The sequence below is a fragment of the Bubalus kerabau genome, chromosome 1, assembly GCF_029407905.1.
Source record: "Bubalus kerabau isolate K-KA32 ecotype Philippines breed swamp buffalo chromosome 1, PCC_UOA_SB_1v2, whole genome shotgun sequence".
NCBI lineage: Eukaryota > Metazoa > Chordata > Mammalia > Artiodactyla > Bovidae > Bubalus > Bubalus kerabau.
In genome coordinates, this window is record NC_073624.1 from 112362458 (window position 1) to 112375286 (window position 12829).

Sequence of the window (12829 nt, forward strand, 5' to 3'; positions counted from 1 at the left end):
AGCCAGATTAGGAACTTCATGATGACACAGACTATGTCTTAATTCAGGCAGTTATAAATGTGAACTATACTTATATTGTTTTAATTCCTGGGGGCCCTACATATATTTAGTCTCTAAAAATGGAACGTTTCAAGGCAATATATAACAAAAGGATTCCCTTGCCAATGAGTTAGCTTTTAGTCTTTGAGAAATATGATCAAATTAAAAAGCCATCAAGGACATTAACTAAACTTGTGGTAATCACCTCACAGTATATACATATATCAAATCATTGTGCTGCACATCTTAAACTTATACAGTTTAAGTTTAAACTTATAAATCTTGGGGGATAGAAAAATCAGGAAATTGCTAAAAATACATAAAAACCCATCAAGTGAATTAAATAAAGTGTATATATTTCAATATTTTTTTGTCACACATTTGCTAGGCAAACAATTGCATTTTAAATAAGCAGCCATCAAAAACACTATCACCTTTTGTAGTTACATCAGTCTCTCCACTAGGTCTTTGACTATGTAGATCACCACAAACTGTGGAAGATTCCTAAACAGATGGGAATACTTGACCTCCTCACCTGCCTCCTGAGAAACCTGTATGCAGGTAAAGAAGCAACAGTTAGAACCATACATGGAACAACAGACTGATTCAAAATTGGGAAAGGAGTACATAAAGGCTATATATTGTCACCCTGCTTATTTAATTTATATGCAGAGCACATCATGCAAAATGCTAGGTTGGATGAAGCACAAGCTGGAATCAAGATTGCCAGGAGAAATATCAATTACCTCAGATATGCAGATGACACCACCCTTATGGCAGAAAGCAAAGAGGAATGAAATAGCCTCTTGATGAAGGTGAAAGAGCAGAGTGAAAAAGCTGGCTTAAAACTCAACACTCAAAAAACTAAGATCATGGCATCCAGTCCCATCACTTAATGGCAAATAGATGGGGAAACGAGGGAAAGAGTGACAGAGTTTATTTTCTTGGGCTCCAAAATCACTGCATATGGTGACTGCAATCATGAAATTAAAAGATGCTTGCTCCTTGGAAGAAAAGCTATGTCAAACCTAGGCAGTGTATTAAAAAGCAGAGACATTGCTTTGCGGACAAAGGTCCGTCTAGTCAAGGCTATGGTTTTTCCTGTGGTCGTGTTTGGATGTGAGAGTTGGACCATAAAGAAGGCTGAGCACCGAAGAATTGATGCTTTTGAACCGTGGTGTTGGAGAAGACTCTTGAGAGTCCCTTGGACTGCAAGGAGATCCAACCAGTCCATCCTAAAGGAAATCAGTCCTGAATATTCATTGGAAGGACTGAAGCTGAAGCTCCAATACTTTGGCCACCTGATGTTAAGAGCTGACTCATTAGAAAAGACCCTGATGCTGGGAAAGATTTAGGGCAGAAGAAAGGGAAAACGGAGGATGAGATGGTTGGATGACATCACTGACTCAATGGACATGAGTTTGAGTAAACTCCGGGAGTTGGTGATGGACAGGGAAGCCTGGTGTGCTGCAGTCCATGGGGTCGCAAAGAGTCAGACACGACTAAGCAACTTAACAACACCAACTGACAACAACTCCAGTAGGTCAATAAACTTGGTAGCAAGTTAACCAATGGGCTTTCCTAAAAAGTTCTCCTTCCTGAAGGGTTATCCTATAAAGTAGTGTGGCCTTTTTCCTGCCTTATCTTTTCATTTGGCCTAGGAACTTAGGTATAGAGAAAGAAACATGACACACATATAAGTACACATGATACCCTCCCCTTCCTCATGTTTAAATTCCAGTGATTCATTTAGTTGAAAATACTGAGTGCTAAGCACTGAGGACCAGCAACAGATGTGGTTACTCCTTCCTACGTGGAGCTTCAGTTCTACTGAAGGAGTTGCTGAGGGTTGGGTACTCTGACTCTGGGCATAAACTTACTCCTCTTGGGTGCTGCTGCTGCTGCTGCTGCTAAGTTGCTCTATCTAAATTCATCTAATCTTTTGGGTTCCTGAACTGAATTCCAACATGTGAGGTGTGTATGTGTGTGTGTTAGCAGCGGTGAGGTGGACACATCCCCATAACACCAAGCAAACCTTGGGATACCAGCCGGGTGTCCTACAATTCAATCCATTCTGACACTATCTACCCAGAGATAGCATCAGATTCCACAGGTTGAGGGTTCGGTCCTGTAAGACTGACCCCCACCCCCAGATGGCAGTCATAAGCCCAGGCTGTTAACTGCGCTCTGACCAACCAACTACAGATTGGAGGTTGCCACAGACCCTTCCTTGAGTTTAATTGATTTGCTAGAGTGGCTCACAGAACTCAGGAAACCTGTTATATTACTGAACTTGAAAGCTAAGTCACTCAGTCGTATCTGACTCCTTGCAACCCCATGGACTGTAGCCTGGCAGGCTCCTCCATCCATGGGATTATCCAGGTAAGAATACTGGAATGGGTTGCCCTTTCCTTCTCCAGGGGATCTTCCCAACCCAGGGATCAAACTCGGGTCTCCTTCATTGCAGACAGACTCTACTGTCTGAGCCTGTAAAAGGGTAGAATTTAGGAGAAACCAGATTGAAGAGATGCACGGGGTAAAGCATGTGGGAAGGGGAGTGGAGCTTCCATGCACTCTTGGAGTCACCTAGTCTCCCCAAATCTCCATGTGTTCACCAATCCAGAAGCTCTGCAAGCCCTGTCTTTTGAGGTTTTTATGGAGGCTCCATTACATAGGCATGATTGATTACATCATTGGCCATCGGTAATTGATTTAACCTCCAGCTCTCCTCCCCTCTCCAGAAGTTGGGGGCAGGCTTGAAAGTCAGCAAGCCGTCTAATCACATGACTGATTTTCTGACAATCAGTCCCATTCTTAGGTCCCCAAATTACCTTATTAACATAACAAGAGACAGTTTTAACATGCCTCTTATCTTTTTAGTAGCTCAGTCTTATCCGACTCTTTGTTACCCCATGGACTGTAGTCCACCAGGCTCCTCTGTTTATGGGATTCTCCAAGCCCATTCCCTTCTCCAGGGGATCTTCCTGACCTGGGGATTGAACCCAGCTCTCCTGCATTGCAAGCAGATTCTTTACATCCCTACTTTAATCCATTTTCAACTGTCTTAAGATTAATCTTCCTAAAAGTCAGTTCTAATATTAATTTCCTATCAAAAGAACTGTGATGGCTCCTCAGCATTCCTCATTCCTTACTCGGCCCACTGAAGTCTTCCAGAAACATTTTCAGTTCACTTTATAAGCACTTTCAGTTCTCTGTATTTTCCCTTAAAATTTCCCTTCTACTTTACCTTTTTCATGAAACTTTTCCTAGGTACTCTCTACAAGAGTCCTATCCCCTTCTCAATGCTTCTCTGGCACTTCATGCCTCTAATGGATGATTCACTGAATTATATTTTTATACAGTTATCTGTGGACATCTTGGCACCTCTACAAACTATAATCTCCCTGAAGGTAAGATTTATATTTCATTGATCTTCATATTATCTATGGAGTCAATCATAATACCTTATATGGTTGATACTCAATAAATATTTTTTGAATAAATACATGTTGAAGTAATATTATGAAACTCTACTCTCTCCCTTTTCTAGGTGGCACTTGGGATTTACTACATTGTAAAAATTAAAAATGCTTTTTGGAAAAAGCAAATAGAAATTTTGACATGAGTCATGACACTCTGGAAAAAACTCATGCACAATTTATAATATTACTGTAAACTTCTGGTTTTCTCTTGAACTCTGTCTTTCTGAACCCTTTGCAATGTTCAGGAGAATCTTTCTTAATGTCATTAAAAACAAAACAACAGGCCCCAAATGGAGTCACTTATGTTAAGCTCCACATCACCAAATTGATGCTTAATTGTGGTTTCAGCTTCCCCAGAAATGGAATCTTAAATCCATCAATCAGGAATCACCTGATCAGCACTAGTGACGTAATCTAGACCCCTGCCATTACCTAAAGGAAAGGGACCTTGTCATAACCATCTGCTTTTTTGTCTAGTATAACTTCCTTGTTCCTGATTCCTTTTATCCAGAAGAATCTTTCATTTTATGTAGCTTCTTGGAGTTCCTTTCTGTCTGCTAGATTGGGTGCTGCTCCTTTCATGCGTTCATAAATAAAGCCAATAAGACCTTTAAAATTTGCTCAGTTGAATTTTGTTTTTTAAACTATGTGTTAACCTTTAGAGTGGCCAAAATCTATTCCATTCCCGAGTGTAGAAATGTGTACTGTGTTAATATTTAAATAGAACCGTACTTAAAAATTAAAGATCAACATAAAAAAACATTTTTCTTTAAATCTTCTGAACTGGAAAAATTAGTACTATTGGCACTATTTTTTGTCTTTCCTTATCTCATATCTCCTGTTCTTAACAGATTTTTTAAAATTTCCTCTTTCAAAGACGATATTTTACTAAAATTTTCACACAAAAATAACACTTTTAATAAGCTGATATGTAATCAAAGTGAGCCATATTTCTACCACTATTTAATGGAAAGACATTGTTGATATAGAATTCCTAAGCTTTATTTTGCTGGCATGAGTTAAAAGAGAAAGAAAATAAAAGATGGATTAGTAGCATTTTTCATCTGTATTTGATTTCTTAAATGTGATGCCAAAAAAATCAGCTTTTTAGTTCTATACTTAGGATTGGTCTTTTCTACATTATAAAATTTCCTTAAAATATATGGTATTCTCTTTTAGCATATTCACTTATATAATATGAAAAGTTGTTATTTTTATCTTTTATGAAAATATTTAATTATCCAAAACAATCCAAATTAATTTACTTTGAATGAAAATGTTATGTTCAATAAAGAGTTTTTGGCTATGCTTCAGAATCCAAGATTAAAATTTATATTTCTCTATATCCATTTGTGTGGACTAAACAATGAAAATGTCATGTTGAGAACTGGGACTAAACAACAAGGATCTTCATCTCCAGGATGGGGGTGGTTGTGAAGTAGTTCAGAAGGCTGGTTCATGAAGTTTATGGCTTTCCTACTAGATTTGTTAACAAGCATGCCAGGATGGGTGAGAATTTACTTCCAAATGAGATTATCAACACATTTAATATATGTAATGAATTCAGTTCAGTAAACTTTTACTGAGAAGCTTTGATGAAGAAAGTATCTTAGATGGAGGGAAAGGAAAGGACACAGAGTAAAATCCTGACTTACTGCAAGGGCTTTTTATCCAAAGGAGAAGGTCCATTATCCTTACACTTTGAAAAAGTTGAGAAAAAAATTAATGACCAACATAAAAGCATCCTTACTTAAATCTTCTAAGCTGGATAAATTAGCCCCTCTTTATAGGAGAGTAGAGGATGACAGAGCTCTGTAAGTTCATAGAGATGACCAACCATCCTGGCTGGTCCAAGCATAATACTCTAAGCCTTACTGTAAGCAGAATTCTAGGATGACATCTAATATTCTCAGACCCAGGTAGTCACATCTTCTACTGTCCCCTCACCTGATGGTTGATGGGACCTGTAAAAACAGTAGTCAGTTCCATGACTGTGTTGCATTATACAAGACTTGATTTTAGCAGAACAAAGAGGGAGTCTCCTGCTGGCTCTTAAGTAAGCAGCCGTGATGTGAGAAGGCCAAGTGGTGGGGCATAAGCGTCACCTCCAATATCTGAGAGTGTGCCCCAGGCCTCAGCCAGCAAAAAAACAGGCCTCAGTTTTCTGCAATCACAAGGAACTTAATTTCTGCCAACAGCCTGAATGAGCCTGGAAGAAGGGGCCCCTAAACCTCACAAGATGGATCACAGCTCCAACTAACAAGTTAATTTCAGCCTGGTGAGATCCTGAGCAGAATGCCCAGGTAAACCCTGTCCAGACTCGAGACCCTCAGAAACTGTCAGTTAATAAACATTCTGCTCCAAGCCACAAAATTTCTGGTAATTCATTTCTTGGCAATAGAAAGCTAATTCACACCCAGCAGTCAGTGTAATCAATGGGCTGATAAGCAAGAGCTCAGAGGCAGATGCCCATTTGTCTTTGTCAACAAACATAATAAAGACCATTTCACCAAAGCTGCGTGGTCAAGGCTGTATATGCAGTTATCAAAGTTGCACATGGAACAGCCTTGGGTGCAACCTGGGAGAGATGAAGCTGGCAGAGTAAGGGAAGCAGAGATTAGTGCATTCAAGTCCCAGCATTTCATTCTCTCTTGCCCACCTCAGAGTCTTTTTATCTTAAATTCTTTGAAGGCATCCACTGGATTGGCACTCATGCCATTGCTCCTCCTCCCAGACTAGTAAATAACATCACTGGAATTTACGCAGTCTAGTGCCCAAGTCTGTTCTCCTAACCATTAATCACAAAAAGAGCTTTAGGATCTCCTTGCTCATTGACTCATTGGAGAAGGCAATGGCAACCCACTCCAATACTCTTGCCTGGAAAATCCCATGGACGGAAGAGCCTGGTAGGCTACAGTCCATGGGGTGGCTAAGAGTCAGATACGACTGAGCGACTTCACTTCACTTTGCTCACTGACTAAATAATTAATTTTGCCTTATTTGATATAGTTTAGAGCAGCTGTGGCTAGGCCAAGGAGATGAATATAACTTAAAAAGTACAGATATTTAGGTACTACCTTTAGCACAAGTCCAATACATGTATATCCTATGTACTTTCTAAAGTTAAGAAATCATTTTCTAAATGTTGACTTTATTGTACTCTTCTCCTAATTGAATAATTACATATTTGGCTAAGTGTTTTTTAACTTAATATTATAGTCAGTTTATTTCCTTAAGACATCTTTTCAAAATTGTATTAACATTTTGTGTAAAGTTGCTGTTTGCTTTCTGCATTTGTACTGTGCTAAAGCACAATCAGTGATAAGATCTGAGTGCAAAAAGTATTGTGTATTGATTATGGAATTTATAGTTCCAATCCAGGAAAGGAAGGACACAAAAAATAAGTGTTCATCACAGATGAGGAAAAAATGCAGTGATCTATTCCAATTTCATATGTCACATAAACACACAGGATATGCCTGCCATTTTAGCCAAAATCAAGCTGCTGAATATGGTCATTTTTTGACAATGATAGATACAGGCAGTGGTCCTCCTCAGTGTTTTTTAATTCTTAAGTGAAGAGAAGCAATTACCACGTTAGTAAATCTTGAAAGGCTGGTGGGAGTTTTTCTTTTAATATAAATAAACATCATTCTTTTAAAATATGGGCCACAAATTCCACATGAATTAGAATAGAGACTCCTTTACTTCTTTAACCAACCAGTTTTCTATTTTTCTCTTCTATTAAGTGTTACAATGTTTGTTTGAGGTTTATATTATTCAAAATGCCTAATTCTAAAGAAAAGCGCAAAGAATGAGTAGAATTCTTTATGCACTGCTTAAGTAATAAAATTTATTCTTCGGGGTAATTTTTATTTTTTCATCCTATCTACCAAAGTTGTTTCTCTAAGGACTTCACTTTTTCCTTTAAAAATAAATCTATTTTTTTAAATCCCCAAAGAAACACTTGCTTTTAAAGAGAAGTATATATTTTGTATACATCTTTGGTATGCAGATGTGTACAAAAGATGTATATCTCTCTGTATACATGGAAAATTTACCATAATTTTCCATAAATTTACCCATAATCCCATCAGCCCAAGATAATGAGTGTTGAAAATATTTATCTGTTTCTTCCCAAGATATTGTTTGTGCATATATATCTTTTCAGCAAAATTGAAATTATCTACTTTTATATATTGCATTTGTTCACAGAACATGCTGCTTCAATAAAGAATTTTTGAAAATATAGCCCTGAATTATGCATAATAATCCAATTTATGGATATCACATAACTTATAAAACAAAATCCAAACTTTAGAATTGTAGATTATTTAAGGTGTTTCCAAATTTGGGGCACTTTAAAAAATATTTAAATGGATCTTCAAGTTTAAAATGGTGTATCATCAGCACTTTAATGTATCCCTAGCTAATGTTTCTCTAACCAGTGAAGAAACAAAAATATAAAAACAAAAATTCACAAATTGAAATTGTTTAACAGAACAAAATTGATTTCAGAAGAAATTCTGTTATTATAGACAGACCAACGTCTCCCAGGAGAAAGGAAAGGAAATAACTTACATCTCTCCCATTTCCTATGCCTAAACTTAGGGTTTTGAGATCTGTAAATACCAAACACTGTTCAGGAACCATATTATTACAAAACTGCACCTTTCAAAAGTAGCTAAAGTTCCTTTAACTGTCTCTCTGGTCTTTCTATACCTATTCAGACATAGTAGCTCCCAGGAAACAACAGATTCTATCAGTACCCCACAGTATTTTATGAGTGGCCATCACAAAATAAACAGCATAGATTAAGAACAATGGCCAACAACAAAAACAATTGTTGTGAAAGAAGGAAATTGTAGCTTTTCATGAATTTTGATAATTTGAGCAACAGAGAAGCATGAAAGTATATAAGGAAGAGCTGCCACTTCTGCACAGTTGAGAAATATTAGAAAATACCAGCCAGAACATGGGAAGTGAAATAGGATTTGACTTTAGCTGGAAATAGGAGAAGAAAATTTTCACTATTCCTCAAGTGGTAATAGAGTATGCTGCTGCTGCTGCTGCTAAGTCACTTCAGTCGTGTCTGACTCTGTGCGACCCCATAGACGGCAGCCCACCAGGCTCTGCCGTCCCTGGGATTCTCCAGGCAAGAACACTGGAGTGGGTTGCCATTTCTTTCTCCAATGCATGAAAGTGAAAAGTGAAAGGGAAGTCGCTCAGTCGTGTCTGACCCTCAGCTACCCCATGGACTGCAGCCTATCAGGCTCCTCTGTCCATGGGAGTTTCCAGGCAAGAGTACTGGAGTGGGGTGCCATGGCCTTCTCCGGTAGTAGAGTATAACCAAGAGCAATCCCTGGGGCTTCCCTGGTAGCCCAGTGGCAAAGAATCTGCCTGCCAATGCAGGAACCACAGGTTCTATCCCTGGGCTGGGAAGATCCTCTGGAGAAGGAAATGGCAACCCACTGGAGTATTCTTGCCTGGAAAAATCCCATGGACAGAGGAGCCTGGCGGGCTATCGTCCAGGGGGTTGCAAGAGTCGGACATGACTTGGTGACTAAACAACAACAAAGGGCAATCCATATAATTTATTAATAAACAAAAGTGACATGAAAATAAGCTATGAGACCTATGAAAAATATTTCAAAGAATATCATTGTAAAAAATAATGACAGGAAGAACAGCCTGGAGAATGCAAGCACCCTGTTGCAAAATTCAGAAAAAAAAAAATCAGGAAAGTTTTGGGTTTTCTCTAAAGCTTGCAAAAAGACATGATTTTCACAGAGGTATAGAGAAAAGTATTGAGAGGAAAAAAATGGTGTGGTATAAATAGAAAACAACCTGAAGTTTAAAGATGGTTAAAAGGCGAATTTGATAAGAATAAATGCAAGGAAACTAAAAATGTATTCATAGAATTATAATCCATGGTGATGGAAGCACAGCAAGTATGAATAACTACTATGGAAGAAAAGCCTGAAAACCTCTACAGTTATGTAGAGCAAAAACACAAATAGATTATGGCATATGAGAGAAATGTCACAAGTGTAAGGAGAAACAGCATGCACATAATTCATATTCCTGAATATAAAACCAGGTTAAAGTTAAGCATAACAAATAAAAATATACCAGCAGTAGAAGAAATACTTCTTGTGAATTTTAGAAAAGGATTCTGTGAAGATTGGAGGATCTCAAACATCAAAAGAATACCAACGAACCGTGCCTATGTACATTTTCACATTATCAAAATTCAAAACTTGAAGGAAAATTTTAATATGCAATCATTCCAAAGAAAAAGGGAAAGAAACATGACGGTACCAAATATCAGCTAGAACCAAATGTTTCTTTTGCAACACTCAATGTCTAAATGCAGTAAAACCATACTTACAGTTTTGAAAGCAAACTATAACCTCTAACTTTTATACAAAGTTATTTGTATAAAATAATATACAGTTCAGTTCAGTTCAGTCGCTCAGTCGTGTCCGACTCTTTGCGGCCCCATGAATCGCAGCATGCCAGGCCTCCCTGTCCATCACCAACTCCCAGAGTTCACTCAGACTCACGTCCATCGAGTCAGTGATGCCATCCAGCCATCTCATCCTCTGTTGTCCCCTTCTCCTCCTGCCCGTAATCACTCCCAGCATCAGAGTCTTTTCCAATGAGTCAACTCTTCGCATGAGGTGGCCAAAGTACTGGAGTTTCAGCTTTAGCATCATTCCTTCCAAAGAAATCCCAGGGCTGATCTCCTTCAGAAGATCTCCTTGTAAAATAATATACAAATCCTTTTTAAAAGATGATAAGTGTTTTGCGAGCATTAGTTCCGTTAGCCTTACACTAGCCCAGTGAGAAATTTGAAAAATATGAAGTGCAAAATTGTTAAATTTACTTAGAATCACAGGAAAAGAAGGTGTTAGTATTGGAATTTGTACTTCCTTGGTCTGAGAGCCCAAGATCTTAGCTGTCATGATACACTGTGAGTAAAAACTTGGAAGATATACAATCCATGTACTTTTCTTGAGAAAATAACTTGGAGATTGAAATTAAACGGCCAAGAAATAAATCAAACATAAGAATTAAATAATGGAGCCACTGACACCGATGGTAAGCATTATAGTTTACTCCCATGTAGAACTATTAAAGTGGGTTACAAAGCTAAAATGTATTTATATATGTTTATAGTTTTAATAGAAAAAACAGACACATAGTTTTGACACAAAATAAATTTGATTGAGAAGGCAGGAAACTTAAATTCCATACTTTTCAGTAGACATAATTTTCTTTACATCTTCTCAAGGATTGCTAATCTCTGTATTTTCTGGTAATAGATAACATTTTTGATAAACTAATAATATAATATTTTAGCCAGAACTTCAAGCCTTCAAATTAGCAGTCATTAGTGAAAAACTCTGAATTTTTTTTCCCCCCACACATCTAGAGGCGAGATTGCATTTCAAGCAATATAGCCATTTTTAAGACTTAATTAGAAAGAAATGAAAGCTGGGAACAGAGAGATGCTAACCTTTGTGCAAATTATCAAAAAGTGCCTACTAATGGCAGGTAGAATTGGACTATAAAGAAGGCTGAGCACTGAAGAATTGATGCTTTTGAACTGTGGTGTTGGAGAAGACTCTTGAGAGCCCCTTGGACTGCAAGGAGATCCAACCAGTCCATCCTAAAGGAGATCAGCCCTGGGTGTTCATTGGAAGGACTGATGCTGAAGCTGAAACTCCAATACTTTGGCCACCTGATGCGAAGAACTGATTCATTTGAAAAGACTCTGATGCTGGGAAAGATTGAGGGCAGGAGAAGTGGACGACAGAGGATAAGATGGTTGGATGGCATCACCGACTCGATGGACATGGGTCTGGGTGGACTCCAGGAGTTGGTGATGGACAGGGAGGCCTGGTATGCTGCGGTTCATGAGGTCACAGAGTCGGGCACGACTGAGCGACTGAACTGAACTGAACTGAATGGCAGGTATATTAGAAGAAGGCACAGTGTCTGATGGATGAATTAGAAAATGCCTCCCCTTTCTTACCTCAGGAGTTATTAGAACAGGCTCCTCCCTCTGGCAAGATGCAGTCCCAAAGATGGGTGTGTGGTTTGGCAAGAGGCCAGTGCCTTTGTGCAAAGAAAAAGGAATTTCATCTTCTGTGCAGAAACAGCATCTATCATGCTGTTCATGAGCCGGCTTGAGGAACCTGAGTCAGATTTCAGCATATCCTCCCCCATCAGATGAGCACTTTAATACAGGGACCAAAATGTAAAATGATTGACAGATATACTACTTGGCAATATTAGCATAAATGTGGATCCTAATCCACTTGGGCTCCAGACCCTCTGATCAGAGTCCTCCTTACTGTATATCTTGGAGTCTTTTGACTCCATATATTGTAACCACACATGTTCTCAATAGCTTAATTTGAAGAAATTGTTGAGATATCTAGATTTCACTAGTGTTATTTTCTGTGTACTGTAAATGTTAATCTTGAAACACTGTACGGTAATTAACAGCATAGAAAAAGCTCAGTGACTTCCCAACTCCCATTCAGAGGCCTCTGTTCTCCTTTTGGGTATCAGAGCCTTAGGGGACAGGTTTGTTTCTTTTTTTTTTCCAACTTCATTGAATAGAATATATAAGCAGTTTATTCAGATTCATCTCTTAAAACCAACATGAATAAGAGGTTTGTTTTATTAATGAAAACTTAATTTTTTAAATGGAACCCCAAATCCCAGAGTGTATTAATTATACTGCAACCTTAAAGGTAGGGACAGGTAAGTTAAAGCTTGTCAAATTATTTCTCCTGATAGGCACACTGTGAAAGTACCACTAAGAAAATGCAAAAAGAAAAAAATAGACAAGATAAGAAATAAAACAAGAAAAATATTTGAATTGAGCAGCACACGCAGACACATATACTAATGTGAACAGACGTATTCTGCTTACTGTATCAACAAGGACAAATTTCTATGCCTATCTAATGTTGATGATGATAAAGGATTAGTAAAAAAAAAGTCTTATAACCTTCTTGTGGGAGGAATAAGTTGATTCAGCAGTTGTGAAAGACAAATAAGGAAAGACATGTGGAAAATTCGTCAGCACATTGATCCTATTTGATCCCTCAGTTCCACTTCATGCATAAGGATTTAAAATATAGAAAATTAGAAACAAATTTAGTACCTATTATAGACTGGTTAAACAAATTGTAATATTTACTTAATGGAATATGATACTATACAGCATATATAATTTTAACTGCAGAAAAAGTTCAAGAATATAAAATTTCTTTTTTATTGAAGTATAG

At 37.9% G+C, this 12829-nt stretch overlaps 1 long non-coding RNA gene across 1 annotated transcript; it reads left to right on the forward strand.

The window, feature by feature from the left end:
* Window positions 1-2032: 2032 nt before the first annotated feature.
* Window positions 2033-4137, forward strand: LOC129656295 (uncharacterized). Its single transcript, XR_008716313.1, has 3 exons — window positions 2033-2421; window positions 3402-3449; window positions 3590-4137. It is a non-coding gene; the product is annotated as an uncharacterized LOC129656295 (long non-coding RNA).
* Window positions 4138-12829: the final 8692 nt, after the last annotated feature.